The sequence below is a fragment of the Camelus bactrianus genome, chromosome 25, assembly GCF_048773025.1.
Source record: "Camelus bactrianus isolate YW-2024 breed Bactrian camel chromosome 25, ASM4877302v1, whole genome shotgun sequence".
Lineage (NCBI taxonomy): Eukaryota > Metazoa > Chordata > Mammalia > Artiodactyla > Camelidae > Camelus > Camelus bactrianus.
In genome coordinates this window covers 8,626,002-8,642,464 of record NC_133563.1, presented here as the reverse complement: position 1 = coordinate 8,642,464, position 16,463 = coordinate 8,626,002, and the positions used below count along the sequence as shown (strand labels likewise).

Genomic DNA, 16,463 nt, shown 5'->3' with positions numbered 1-16,463 from the left:
TTGGCTGGAAATGCTAGTTTTAAGTGTTGGTAAACAGTGGAGGAATAAAGCAAAAATATGGTCTTTCCTTTCCATTCCACATTTTTTTTTGTAAGAATACGGCTCTTTTTATTTACATTTTTTATTTTAATTTTAACCTAATTCCTTGACTCTTGTTTGTATGAAGTCTGACGGTATGCCCAAATTTCATTTTTAGTTTTGCCATTAGCCATCTTAATGAGCATCTTTCCACTTGTGTTTATGTCAGGCTATTGTCACATTTGCCTGTTTATACTTCCTTAATACCCATAACCAACTGTCAGAACTGAATCAAAATGTAAATACTTATCTCTATTTAGAAAATGGCGATGTTCTGTTGTTAAAGTTTATTTTCGAATGTTCTTTGCTTCCTACATGCAATTCTTTGGTAAAGATTTAGAATTAAGTCATGAGATTTAATAGACCAAATTATGCAACGACAACAAAACGCTTTCTTTGTTAAATATTTTCCTTTTTATTACTATATACAACATAACTGAAATTTAAATTTCATGTGTCCTCAGAAACTAATTTAATGTCATGCTGAGTGTCTTTCTGAGGAAAAAAATTCATTTGGCAACAATGTTAGTATATTTTTCCAGTATCTCTGACTTCCAGGAGGATTCCAATAAGATTAACTGTGAAAACTGAAACATTAATTTAGAAGTTGAAACACAAACCAATTTTTAGTCTCCAAATAGTAACTACTTGAAATATTGTTGTTTTATTTGGATGATGCCTCAGTTGATCAATAGAATTTATATAAAGAACAGTCCATTTTAGTGTTTTCTGATCAGTATTGGAGTTTTAAAAATTTTGGTGGTGATTGGTAGAATCTTGGGTGCCTTTTTACTTGACTAAATGAACGATTTTTTTTCTCTGCCTACCACATGAAAGATAGGAAGGTTAGTATCTGTTTTTAGAAGTACTTCATTAGTGGAAAATAAATGCACTAAACAACTTTGAAATAGGGGAAGTCATAAAGTCATATTTTTGCAGTTATGAATTAAGACACTTGGGGTTGCCTCTCCTTAATGGGATCAGATTGAATGATACTATTCTTATGGGAGTGTTAGATGGAATTAAATACAGATAATTGAAGCAAACTCTTTTTAACATTTGAGAGAATCTCTTGTATATTATGGCAGTTTCTGATTCTATCTTAAACACTTATTTAGATTTATTACAGAAATTCTTTGGTTTCTAATCATCCTTGCCTCCCCCCTCCCCTACCCCAATTTGGAGGTCACTGAGGATTGAAAAATGTAGTTTTCTGAATTTTTCAAGGGGAGAGAAGGAAGAGAGGTATTTGTAATAACACATAAAAGTCAAGCGCTTGGCAGAGAGTAAGCTGTGGATAAATTTGGTTGCTTTTACATCTGAATTGCCTCCTTATATGTCTTCCCTACTCAGGTTATAAGGGAAATCTTAGAGAATTGTTGTTTGTTTTTCTGATGCTACTAACAAGTGACAATTGATTGTCAAATGCAGGCTGGTTTCTTGCTAAGCTTTATGCTCTTTTATTGTTTGAAGCCTGTATAAAAATTTGGCCTTATTGGACTGAAGGCCAAAGAAAACTGAGTTTCTAAATTTATATTTGGTTGTATTTGCATTGTGTTTGGCTAACTAGCACAAGTAGTTTAATGATGGTCTTAAAGGATCCATGATCATATGTGAAGTACTTTAGCTGAAAGGTTTTGGGTTGATACTTTTTTAGCAAAATGTTAATCTCATTACTTATGGAGATCAGCTAAATTTTCCTTAGATGATTTTTTTTCCAATCAGTAATTATTATTTTTCTTTGGCTTTTTAAAGTCATGAGATATCAATTTTTGTTAGCTTTGTATAGCACTGACATAACTGTATGTAACCACACCTGCATAGCTAAAGACTGAGGGATGATATTCCTTTGCTAAACACATCTGGTGGTAGACTTCAACCAAAAAAGAAGAGGTAGAGACTGATTAAGTGCATTGGAGTAGGAAAAGTAAAACAACCATATAGAAAAGCCTGTCATCACAGGATATGTACTGTATAGCACAATGACTGACTCTTATCCACATCAGGGGTTGCACTGGTTACCTGGTAAGCAGTTATTCATAGCCAGATATAGCTAAATCAAATACATAGCCAAATCAAATAGATGCCTCCTTATTAAGAATATTAATAATAATAACTTTAAAAAATTATGGATGAACATCCTTTGGCTTTTTGCATAAACATAACACACTTAACTGATGTCCTTAGCAAAAATTTCTGGAATCATGTAGTAGGTTGTATGGTGGCCCTCAAAAAGATATGTTCACACTCTATAATCTCTGGAACCTGTGAATGATACCTTATTTGGAAAAAGGAGTCTTTGCAGATGTAATTAAGGATCTTGAGATGAGGAGATCATCCCAAATTATGAGTGGGTCCAAAATTCAGTAAGTTGTCCTTATAAGGGAAAGCAGAGGGAAACAGACAGGCAGAAGAGGGGAAGATACCCAGAAGAAGAGGAGGCAGTGTGACCATGGAGGCAGATGGGAGTGATGTGGCCATAAGCCAATGAATGCTTCTAATCACCAGAAGCTGGAAGAGGCAAAGAACAGATTCTCCAGTGTAACCCCAAAAGGGATCATAACCCTGCTGGATTTGGGGCTTTCAGCCTCCAGAACTGTGAGAAAATACATTTCTGTTGTCTTAAGCCACCCACTTAGTGGTAATTTGTTACAGGAAGCTAATATGCAGTCAAAAGTCTTTTTAGTAAGCCAAAGATATGTGTTTATCTTTGTTTTATATCATGCATTGTGACTATCAGAGACTAGACATCCCTTCCGTTAGAATTCTAATCCTTTCTTAGAAATATCAGAGGAAGTGTCTTAATACCCTCAAGTCTGAATAGGCCTAAGAAATAGTTTGTATCATTTAAGATACATTGTTATTGTCTCTCCTGTCATTCTTCCACTCTTCCCAATTTCCCCCTTATTTGATTTTTGACTTCTTAAGATATAGTTTATATTTAAGGGAGAGGATGACTGCCACCTTTGCTGTCTCCTTTACTGGATCCTCCTCTTCTTTCCTATATCTTAATGTTGGAATGCCACAGGGCTCAGTCCTTAACCCTTCTTTAGTTACTCCTTTGGGGATTTCATCCATGTTCATGATTTTACACACCATCCAAATAACAAGTCTTCCCAAAATTATATCTCTAGGCCAGACTTTTTCCCTGAACTCTCCAGGTTTGTCATATGGTTATTTGGGTGTACATTCTCACCTAAGATACAAAAAGCATTTCAGACTTAAATGTCTGGAAATGAACCCCTACTCTCTGCTCCTCCCTAAAACTTCTTTTCACAGCCTTCTCCATTTCAAAGGATAGCAGTTTCAACCTTCTGGTTAATCAGACCAAAATTGTCTAGGAATCCATCAGGAAGTCCCATCAGTTTTACCTTCAAAACATGCATCAAAACCCAGAAATAAACCCATGCACTTATGGTCAATTAATCTATGACAAAGGAGGCAAGAATATACAGTGGAGAAAAGATAGTCTTTTCTATAAGTGGTGCTGGGAAAACTGGACAGGAACATGTAAAAGAATGAGATTAGGACATTCTATAAGACCATAAACAAAAATAAATTCAAAATAGATTAAAGACCTAAGTGTAAGACCAGAAACCATAAAAGTTGTAGAGGAAAACATAAGCAGAACACTCTTGGACATAAGTTGTAGCAATATTTTAGGGGTCTGTTTCCTGTGGCAAAGGAAATAAAAGCAAAAATAAACAAATGAGACCTATTTAAACTTAAAAGCTTTTGCAATACCAAAACCAGGCAAAGACACTACAAAAAAAAAAAAGAGAATTATAGGCCAATATCACTGATGAGCATAGACGCCAAAATCCTCACCAAAATTTTAGCAAATAGAATCCAACAACACATAAAAAAGGTTATACATCATGACCAAGTGGGGTTCATCCCAGGGACACAAGGGTGGTTCAACAAACGCAAATCAATCAATGTAATACATCACATCAACAAGAGAAAGGACAAAAACCACATGATCATCTCAATCGATGCAGAAAAAGCATTTGATAAAATTCAACACCCATTTATGATAAAAAAAACTCTCGCCAAACTGGGTATAGAGGGAACATATCTCAACATAATAAAAGCTATATATGACAAACCTACAGCCAGCATAGTACTCAACGGTGAAAAACTCAAAAGCTTCCCACTAAAATCTAGGACAAGACAAGGATGCCCACTATCACCACTCCTATTCAACATAGTCCTGGAAGTCCTAGCCACAGCAGTCAGGCCAGAGAGAGAAATAAAAGGGATCCAAATTGGAAAAGAAGAGGTAAAAGTGTCACTATATGCCGACGACATGTTACTATATATAGAAAACCCTAAAAGGTCCACACAAAAACTACTAGAGCTGATTGAAGAATTCAGCAAGGTAGCAGGTTACAAAATTAACGTTCAAAAATCAGTTGCATTTCTTTACACTAACAATGAATCAACAGAAAAAGAAAGTAAAGAAACAATCCTCTTTAAAATAGCACCCAAAGTAATAAAATATCTGGGAATAAATCCAACTAAGGAGGTGAAAGAATATTACACAGAAAACTATAAACCGTTGATGAAGGAAATTAAAGAAGGCTTTAAAAAATGGAAAGATATCCCATGCTCTTGGATTGGAAGAATCAATATTGTTAAAATGGTCACACTGCCCAAGGCAATCTACAGATTTAATGCAATCCCTATCAAATTACCCAGGACATATTTCACAGAACTAGAACAAATCATAATAAAATTTATATGGAACCATCAAAGACCTAGAATTGCCAAAGCATTACTGAAGAGAAAGAAAGAAGCTGGAGGAATAACTCTCCCAGACTTCAGACAATACTATAGAGCTACAGTCATCAAGACAGCATGGTATTGGTACAAAAACAGACATATAGGCCAATGGAACAGAATAGAGAGCCCAGAAATGAACCCACAAACTTTTGGTCAACTAATCTTCGACAAAGGAGGCAAGAATATACAATGGAATAAAGACAGTCTCTTCAGCAAATGGTGTTGGGAAAACTAGACAGCAGCATGTAAAACAGTGAAGCTAGAACACTCCCTTCCACCATATACAAAAATCAACTCAAAATGGATCAAAGACTTAAACATAAGACAAGATACAATAAACCTCCTAGAGGAAAACATAGGCAAGACATTATCTGACATACATTTCAAAAATTTTCTCCCAGAAGAAATAAAAGCAAGAATAAACAAATGGGACCTAATGAAACTTACAAGCTTCTGCACAGCAAAGGAAACGATAAGTAAAACAAGAAGACAACCTACAGAATGGGAGAAAATTTTTGCAAATGAAACCGACAAAGGCTTGATCTCTAGAATATATAAGCAGCTCATACGACTCAATAAGAAAAAAATAAACAACCCAATCCAAAAATGGGCAGAAGACCTAAACAAGCAATTCTCCAAGGAAGACATACAAATGATCAAAAGGCACATGAAAAAATGCTCAATATCACTAATTATCAGAGAAATGCAAATCAAAACTACAATGAGGTATCATCTCACACCAATCAGAATGGCCGTCATTCAAAAATCCACAAATGACAAATGCTGGAGAGGCTGTGGAGAAAAGGGAACCCTCCTACACTGCTGGTGGAAATGCAGTTTGGTGCAGTCACTGTGGAAAACAGTGTGGAGATTCCTCAAAAGACTAGGAATAGACTTACCATATGACCCAGGAATCCCACTCCTGGGCTTGTATCCAGAAGGAACCCTACTTCAGGATGACACTTGCATCCCCATGTTCATAGCAGCACTATTTACAATAGCCAAAACATGGAAACAGCCTAAATGTCCATCAACAGGTGACTGGATAAAGAAGATGTGGTATATTTATACAATGGAATACTACTCAGCCATAAAAACCGACAACATAATGCCATTTGCAGCAACATGGATGCTCCTGGAGAATGTCATTCTAAGTGAAGTAAGCCAGAAAGAGAAAGAAAAATACCATATGAGATTGCTTATATGTGGAATCTAAAAAACAAAAACAAAAACAAACAAAAACAAAGCATAAATACAGGACAGAAATAGACTCATAGACAGAATACAGACTTGTGGTTGCCGGGGGGCGGAGGGTGGGAAGGGATAGACTGGGATTTCAAAATTGTAGAATAGATAAACAAGATTATACTGTATAACCCAGGGAAATATACACAAAATGTTATGGTAGCTCACAGAGAAAAAAATGTGACGATGAGTGTGTATATGTCCATGTATGATTGAAAAATTGTGCTGAACACTGGAATTTGACACAACATTGTAGAGTGATTATAAATCAATAAAAAATGTTTAAAAAAAAGCTTTTGCACAGCAAAAGAAACTATAACAAAACAAAAAGACAACCTATTGAATGGGAGAAAATATTTGCAAGTGATATGACTGATAAGGGGGTTAATATCCAACATGTATAAACAGCTCATACAACTAACATCAACAAAACAACCTGATTGAAAAATGGGTAGAAGACCTGAGTAGACATTTTTCCAAAGAGGAAATGCAGATGGCCTACAGGCACAGGAAAATACACGCAGCATAGCTAATCAACAGGTAAATGCAAATCAGAGCCACAATGAGATATCACTTCACACCTGTCAGAATGGCTATCATCAAAAAGACTACAAATAACAAGTGTTGGCAAGGGTTTGGGGAAAAGGGAGCCCCCATACACTGTTGGTGGGAATATAAATTGGAGCAGCCACTGTGGAAAATAGTATGGATGTTTCTCAAAACTAAAAATAGAACTACCATATGATCCAACAATTTCACTCCTGGGTATGTATCCATGAAAAACAAACACTAATTTGATGTGATACATGCACCCCAATGTTCATAGCAGTATTATTTACAATTGCCAAGATTTGGAAGCAGCCTAAATGTCCATCAGCTGATGAATGGATAAAGAAGATGTGGTGTATATCTATAGTGAAATACTGCTCAACCGTAAAAAAGAATGAAAATTTTCCTTTTGCTGCTACATGGATGGACTTGGAGGGCATTGCGCTAAGTGAAATAAATCAGAGGAAGGCAAATACCTGATATCATATGTGGAGTCTAAAAAAATACAACAAACTAGTGAATATAACAAAAAAGAAGCAGATTCACAGATGCCGAGAACAAACTGGTGGTTACCAGTGGAGAGATAGAAGAGGGGAGGGGCAATATTGGGTAAAAGATAAAGAGGTACAAACTATTAGGTATAAAATAAGCTACAAGGATATGTTGTACAACACAGGCAATATAGTCAATATTTTATAATAGCTATAAATGGAGTATAACCTTTAAAAATTGTGAATCACTATATTGTGCACCTGTAGCATATAGTATTGTACATCAACTACACTTCAATTAAAAATAATAATAAAAAGATGCATCAAAACATATCCTTATGCCCATCATCATCTCTCTCCTAGAGTATTACAGTAGCCTTTAAACTGTTCTCCATGTCACTACCTTACGTCTTCCTTCCCATTCTATTCTTAACAGCAGAATTATCCTTTTAAATTACCTAAATTCTAAATTATCTCTGTTTAGAAGCCCCCCAAATGTTTTCGCATCTTACTTAAAATAAAAACCAGAGTTCTTACAGTGGCTTGTGACTCCCTGTGCAACCTGGCTCCAAAACATTCTGACCTAAATCATATATTCTTTGTCTTGCTCATTTCCCTTTGGCCACATTCTGGCCCCTAGCTCTTCCTTAAACATATCAGGCACATTTCCACCGTAGGGCCTTTGCAGTGGCTGTTGCCTCTACTTTGGATGCTTTTTCCCTAGATTTCCACATGGCTGACTCCCTTACCTTCTGCAAATCTTTGTTTAAATGTAATCTTTTCATTCAGTAAGTTTTGATCACTCTTTAAAAAATTGTAATCAGCATCACACATACACACAATCCTGATCACCTTTACTCTGCTTAACTTCCCCCCACATTCTAGCAAACAGTCAAAATAAAATATTTAGATGACATAGTTAGAAAATTGTAAACTTCTATATGAGTATGAAATAATTTTTCATACTTTAATACTGTAATTACTGACCTAGAATGATTTGTGGAAATAAGACAGGAGTTGGGCCTTGGAAGAAGAGTAGGACTTGAAGCAGAACAGAGAAGATGAAAAAGAGTATTCCAGGCAGAGACAAAGGCGTAGAAAACATCATGGAGGTGAAACTATGTTTTGTTAATATATTTAACAAGTAGATCAGTTGGCTAGATTGTGTTTTATGTAGGGGAACGGTAAGAGACTAAGGTTAGATTGTGAAAGGCTTTGAATGTCATGCAAAGTTTGAGATTTATTTATCTATAGGAAGCAAGTGGAGATTTGTATGCAGAGCTTAACAGAAAGGCCAATGTGATCATTCAGAAACCAGGTGATTAATGAAGGCCTTGTTTAGGAAATAAGATAGTAGAAAGAGAACTTGAGACTTTGGCTCTGCCACGTTAGCTATATGGATAAATCAAATAATCTCTAGAGCAGGACTGCAGTGATGGAAATGTTCTAGACCTGTATTGTCCAATATGATAGCCAGTGGCCACATATGGCTGTAGAGTATTTGGAATGTGACTAGTGCAACTGAGGAATTGAAATTAAAAAAATTTTTAGTTTAAACTTACATAGTTTCATGTAGCGAGTAATGATATATTGAACTGAGTAGCTCTCGACTATAATTTTCTCACTTAAAAATGTTAAGATTAGATTAGAACACTAGTTTCACTAGAAGGATGGGTTCTGCAGCCAGAATGAAGGTGGTGCTGTGTTCTGGGACGAGCAAACACGTGTCTGGCAGGTGCACCTGTGCATGACTAGCATTTATGAAATAGTGCCAGGTTTGTACCCTTTTCATTCTTTGTATCTTCATAACTTATTTGAGATTCACTCTCTTGATTGCTGATTTTTCAAATTTATCTTTAGGTTGATGCCCCCTATAGTTAAATATCTATAGTTGGATTTCTATAGTAAAATGTCTAATGTATCTCATTTAGTAATATGTTTCATGACTTTAGTTAAACCTGTTTTGTTTCTTTTGAATTCTTAATGAGAAAACCATAACAATGATAAACCTTTTGATTGTTTACCTATTGTGTAATTCTTACCTGAATTCTTATGGTTTCTTTATAATATACTTCCTTATTTGTTTTCTTCCCTTATAAAGTTAATATTTCATTTGTTTTTTAGTTTTGGTTTTATTTGAGGGGACGAGTTTAGAGAGAGGCTGTATGAATGCTATGTATCCAAAGGAAAACAGACACATTTTGCTCATTGTGCCTGTTTCCCAAGAGATATTGTTCCTTCTGAGAATTACTCTATAATTTGAAGAAAATTTTATAAATAGCTTTTAGAACTTCTACCAAATAGCCCTTCCAGCCTGTACGCTATCTCCTTATGTACGAACGTCGGAAAATGAAAGAAACACGTAATGTTTTACCCTAACCAGGTTTCCTCTTCCCCAACCCCTCATAGTCTTTAGGAGAAAGAGACAAATGAACTTCCAAAATTGGAGAAGCAGGATACTGCTGTTATCAATACATTTTATTTAAAAAAAAAAAAAAAACCCAAAAAAATGGTTAGGACAGAATTAGCCCAAACACTTAATACTTGTAATTGTACAAATAGTGGAATTATTCAGATTAATGATGAAACTTGTAAAATTTAACTTGCAAAGGTAATACTTCAATGGATTTACTAAGACAAAAGAGTATACTAACATTTGAGAGATTTTGGAGATATTTTTTAAAGAACAGAAACAAAAATTATCTCAGAAAACAGTAATTATCCACTTTTAACCCTAGAATATGCTCTGTATTATAGCTGTCTATATATTTGTATATTAGAATCATACTCTTTTAGAACTAAAAGACCTTAAACATTATCTCATCCAGCCACTTCAGCTTTCGAATAAGGAAATTGAAATTCAAAAAGTAGACAGACTTGACTAAGATCTCAGACTAGTGTTTCCCTTCTGTTGATCTGTAACAGTGAGTATTTTAACCAGTTCAAAAAAATTTATTGACACCTGGGTATCTTTTTTAAAACCAGTTTTAAAACCTGCATGTCTCTGGACACTCCCTCATACCTGCCGTTTTGCACTATCCTTTTCCTACCATTTCCCTATTGGTATATTGTTTGTTCCTCTGAACAAAGGGTTCCTGGAATGACCTAGTCTAAATGTTTTAAATCTTTTGTATTGGAAAAATGGAACAAATAATGCTTTTTCACTCTGTAGCACCTTATTTTTTGTAGTGGATTGAGTTATTAATATAATTTATAATAAGTGTTATTAAAGCCACAAAGTACCATTCTATTCTACTTCCCAAACAAGAATTGGCTTAAATAGGTAAATGTGGCAGGTGTGTGCTTATGAAGATGTTTAAGAACCCTTTAGGGAGGCTTTGTGGCATATGGGAGTAGTTTATTCTGAACTTTCAGCTTTGTGTTTCTAGGAGATCATAGATACTATCTAAAGGATAGAGCTCAAGATAGTCTGAGTCCTGGTAAGCATTCACTTTCCAAAAAACTTGCTGGAAAGTGATACCTGCCTATGTTAATGATCTGCTGAATTACTTTTACTTCCCCCATTTATAGGAAATTGAGCTGAAATTATTTATTCCCTTTTTAACATTAGACTACTTGTGGTAGGTTTGTAGGTATATAAAGAAGGCTGAAAACATTATTCATATTTACCTTAGATAAATTCATGTACAATAATGATATATTCCAAACTTGCAAGTGGCTAACAATTCTAATTGCATTAGAAAAGCTATTTCAGAGCCAGCAATTTGTTTCAGTTTATTTCTAACCTGAAGCGTGATAATCTTTTCAATAGTTTTGCCCAGTAAATGGTTTAGTTACATTTGTTAACTAAAGGGGAACATTAATGTTCCAGTGTAAAAATAGGCAAAAAATATGAGTAGATAAATCATTGAAAGATTAAAGAGAGCTGTAAGTATAACAATGTTCCATTTGTTTAATACTGAAAGAGGAAATGAAAGTATTTACTTTTGGTTTTTTTTTTTTTTTTTTTGGTCACTTAGAGCTATTGAAATAATATAGGATGTTGATGAGAATTCAGGGAAATAAGTATCTTTCCGGCTGATGGAAACAGAAATTGGAGCAAAACAGTTTTGTAGTTTGTTTCAAGAGCGTATTTTAGAAGTCCATGCCATCTAGATAGCAAGAAATTCATACACCAAGAAGTAACTTACCAAAAGTCAGCAGTAGGTAGAAAGGGAGATCATTATTCAATAAGTGGTGTGAAATAACTGGCTAGCCATTTAGAAAAAAATCAAATTTTGATCGCTACTTATTTCTAATGTGAAAGTAAATTGAAATGGATGAGAGATTTAAGCAATAAATAAATTATAGGAAAAAAAACAGCAAATTTTAAAAATATAATCTTGGAATGAACAAGATAGTTCCAAGACAGATGTAGATCCCAAAGATAATAAAGAGAAAGTTATGTGAATTTGACACACAAAATATTTTGAAATTCCTACACTGGAAAAAAAACATACAAATACAATCTTTAAAAAATAAATGTATTTGACACATAATAGCAAAATTCCTTTATATGTAAATAGATCTTATACATCAATAAAGAAAAGCCTAACAGCAGAATATGAACATGTGGTTAGTTCACAAAAAGTGAAATGTGACTTGTAAACATGGGAGAAAACCAAATATTATATTATAATACCAAATATATAGTTATTAAAATTTAAATTTTGCCTTATTCATCATCTTCTCTTCACCTCTCAACATAAGCATATATTACTGAAGAAGTTTAATAGCATTTTTTTAATATAAAAGTACTTTAGTAGCATATAAAATAGAAAGCCTTGTTTCTTTTTAGGCTTCACTAGCCACCAGAATTAATGATCAGTAGAAACTCTGCTGGGAATCTCTGTACCTATTCTCTCCTCACACAAACAAAAAATAACTTTATACTTAGCCCTCTTTTCATTTTCTTCAACGGTGCTAGTAAGTATTTTTATATGCTACTTTTATTATATGCATGTTTTGTAGGTGCTAGACATCTTGTGTGTCAGACATCAGTAAAAGAAATTAAAATTAGAAGCTGTAGGTACTCTGCTTTTATTCTTAGTATTTATCTACACAGAATTATTGGATTTTCTTCATATTTTTACCTTTTTGAGCAGTAACAGAAGAAACCTAATTTTAGCTGAGTAACAGGCAAAAGCAGATATTCGAGAGTATAGTGTGATTTTCTCTTGGGAAATAATTTCTTTATTGTCTATGTACTTTTGTTGCCCAGTCTTCTATCTCCACAATACCCTCTCATGAGTCTTAAATCCTTCAGACTCGTGGGTGGCTAGAAGATGCTACTAAAGTGTTTATGGTTAGGAGATGGTTATTGGTTGATATTTTAAATCTGTAATTCTCGAAGTTGTATCATGTCAACATGTCTTATTTATCCTATAGCACTTATGAGGTAAAGATTCTTGTATTTTCAGTTTAAAAAGCTGGATGTAGTAGGGTTATATCACTTAATAAGGATTTCACAGCAATAACAAGGTGAAAGCAAAGATGTGAACAGAATCCTCAATTCCTTACTTCCACTTATATGTGTTCTCTACCATAATTTATTTAGCCAATGCTTATTTGGCACCTACTGTAAGTTACACATTGTGTTAGGTACTAGAGATACAGAGCTTGTCTTACATTTCATTTCAACTAACATTTAGTATAGTCCCAGGCTTTGTTAGGTACTTTCAGCACATGTCAATTTCACTTTCTTCTTATAACATCTATTTGAAGTAAGTGGTATCATTTGTATTTTGTAGTGGAGATCAAAGACTCAGGAGTGTACTTTATCTAGGATTTTATAACTAATACTGGCTGGCCAGGTCTTGACTCCCAAATTCTCTTCTTTATACATCCAGACTGGATGTTTTTTATTAGCCCTCGGGCTTTACTCCTAACCCTTCCCTACCTTGCTCTGCCTTCCCAGAAGGGGTTGATCTCTAAGGACTGCCTCACTTGGGCTACTTTGTTGATTTCTCATTGGATTTATGTGAAGCACTGGCAGATACTGAATAGCCCTTCAGTTAGCTCTTTGAAAATGCTTTTTTTTTTTTTTTTTTTTTTTTTTTTTTTGCCGGGACCTTGACTGATACATACAGCTTTTATTAAAAAATGGGCTACTGTTCCTATGGATTTGAGCCTTCTGACTGTGCTTATGTATCCTGTGTTTAAAACTTGAGCATTTAAAATCTGAAACACATTTTCACTTAAAACAATATTGTAATTGTTGGTTAGATACTTCACATGAAATGGTCAACTTCTGTAATTTTTATGAAATATGAAAAAATAGAATGCTGCCAAGTTAGATGTATTTTATGATGAGTTAATACAAAGTTACCAGCACTTCTACTAAACCTATGGTCCACAAAGTTTTGATATGTGTGGTAGAAATACTTTTGTTTTGAGTTATTCTTATTTCTTAATTTCACACATATTCCTAAAGAGGTACAAAAAAGTACGAATCAAGAGATCTTGACTTTAAAGAGATGTAAGCACTATGGACTAGAGAAGGTCAGGTAAGCAGATTCAGGTCTTTGTCCTTAATACCAATCTCAGGTGCTGCTCTTCAATTGAAGTACATTGAGTGGGGCTTCTTTGCCAGTGATTAAAAACTAATTCTCCAATCAGTTTCTTCAGGGGGATGAAAGTGTGTAACAGCAGTTGGCAGTCTTGGTTACTTGCTGGAGTTGTGCTAGACTGGGAAAGAGGGGAAGAAAGACATTTCTCATATTTCACTTAGCAGGTGACTGAAATTTCTTGTGACATTGGTGTTAGAGAATTGCCTCCTTTATGATTTTAGATACTTAGTTGAAAATACATAATATGGGATCTATTTGTATTTGACCCTCCTTTTCTGTTTCAGTAACTAAATTCTTCTAGCGTTTTTAATTACAGACCCATACTTTTATTTGGGGAGGAAGGTATTCCCACTAAGCCAAACTGAGGTCAACCTCAGTTATCTTTTTCCCCGACCGCTTTTCTTCGTGTTATTAAGGCACTGTATTTTGACAAATTCTTGTGATAGTAAGTCATTTTAAAGAGCTTCCTAAGTTGGGGATTATTAGGAGTTGGATATTTTTCAAATTATATCATTAAGTGTATTTACTGCCTCTTATAATTTATTCCTTCTCTGAAATGGTATGAACTATTTTAGGTTTTTATATATAATTTATCCTGTATTTAATCCAGCAGCCTTCGTATTTGTCTTTGTAAACCCAGTATGAATTAATTGGACTTAAAAAAAAGTAAAACATGTATATGCTTAGGAGGTATGACAATGAAATAACTAGATTGATACTTTCTTGTGGCTATGGAATAGTATCATCACTTTAGTGATATTGTGTCATTTTAAGAAATACTTCTTTGGTATTTATTCACAATGTTTATTTTCATGACACTCACTATCTTGGCTCTGTGTTGTGCTAAAGAAATCACAAATATTCAAGTTCTACCTTTAAAACCTTATTAAAACATTGAAGGTAATCAGGGAAGAAAAACAGTGAAATTTTATCTGAGTTATAAAGCTTGAGTACAGTTTGGTTAGGAGGAGAGAAAAGGGAATAGCTTGAGTGAGGCTTGGAGTTGAGGAATAGTTAAGACCAGCCCTAGATGATATGAAAAAAAGAATTGTCTTTCATTTTCTGAGATAATTTTTGATATCTTCTTAGTTATTAGAAAGGTTGTTTCATGAAGGTGACTGCTGACAAATGACAGTACTGAGACTTAGATATCAGAAGACCTGAATTTGACACCTAATCCTGTCATTTACTAACTCTGTAATATTTACCCTTCTCTGAACTTCAGTTTTCTCATCTATCAGATAGGGATAGTAATACCCATTCCATAGGGCAGTGAGATTTAAATCAAGACACAAATAAAAAGTACTTTAAAACCTCTACTGTCTAGTGATAATATTATATACAACATATTTTCCCTTATTTTTCCAATCAGCAACCCAACTATTTGTTTTAAAATTCAAATAATATTTTTGTCTTAATGGTGAGTGCATTTTTGAGGCAGAACATAACAATAGCACTTACAGATTCATACAGTTGATAGTTTACTTTGAAAAGCTGAATTAAAAAAGAATAGTGCTATATTAAATGATGCAAGTAATAGATTTTTTTCCCCACTGGAGAATGAAATCTGCTTTTTCTAAAAATAAGTAAAGTTCTTGAATCACTGAAAGATTTTTCACATATTTTGTCCTGTTCAGATTGGCAGAATTTCTATAGTGGTTTTTTTTTTAAGTGGTTTATAGTGTAGTCTTAGAAATCCAAGTCAGTTTACTAATTTCTAAAATGTTTATGCAAATAAACAGTTTGATTAAAAACTCTTTGTATGGGTGACCCATATAATCTTAATTTCATGTACCAATAAAATTGTTAGGTTTAGTTCTTTACTTAATACTCTGAATCTCTGGTTGTCCATCTGCAAAATCAGAGTAGTGAAAAAATGTATATGGCTAAAACTTGTAAATTGTAAATCATTGCAAGGAGGAGAAGGGAGATATGGATATGCCTACACTTCAGGGCGGTGGGATGAAATATTGACCGTATCTTCTGAATCTGCTGTTATGTAAGACCTCTTATTTTGCTTTAGCTGGCTTGCAAGATGGCTTCCTCTCTTTTTAAGGTAAATTCTGTAATAGCCTGTAGTTTGCTGTAATGTCTCAAAGACTTCATCTAAATCTGGTAAAAGTTGATTCAAGAGATGTAGTTACAGAGACAAATTTAATGTGTATAGGTTTATAATAATTGGATTTGTGGTAGGTATTTCTTCTCCAGACATACCACATTGAGGATGGAGACGGTGTCTGTCTTGTTCATGGTGATAACCTCAGGTTCAGCACATACTGGGCCAGATTTTAACTCTGAAATTAGGCCAAAGTCCCCTTGATTGAGATAACTCTTCAGTCACATGCTTGCAAACACCTTTTGTGGATTATTTCTACAAAAGATTAGTCACTAAATTATGTGTTTGTTTTTTTTTTTAATGTTTCTCTTATCTCTGTACCATTGGTGGTTAAGTACACCTAACTGTAACCCCATAGGTTGACAATGACTATAAACTGTGTTTTTTTTTTTAAGTGGAACTTTTATTTTTAGTACCTAAAGTAATGAAAAACAAGGAGCCTTGATTTGGAGGCCAAGTCTATATAGAATTCTGTTTTTAAGTCAGAGTGCTTAGCAGTCTCTTTAGTATTAGTAGTTTTTGACCATAGCGTGCAACTAAATTACGGAGAAACATTTTCAGAATATACAAATTCTGGGCTGCAGCCTCATTGATTGGGTAGCTCTAAAGTAGATTATGTTTTTTGTTACT

At 34.2% G+C, this 16,463-nt stretch overlaps 1 protein-coding gene across 4 annotated transcripts in view; it reads left to right on the top strand.

The window, feature by feature from the left end:
* RNF19A (ring finger protein 19A, RBR E3 ubiquitin protein ligase) overlaps window positions 1-16,463 on the top strand; it is a 50,603-nt gene that overhangs the window by 1,303 nt on the left and 32,837 nt on the right. The gene's annotated exons all lie outside the window — the stretch shown is intronic.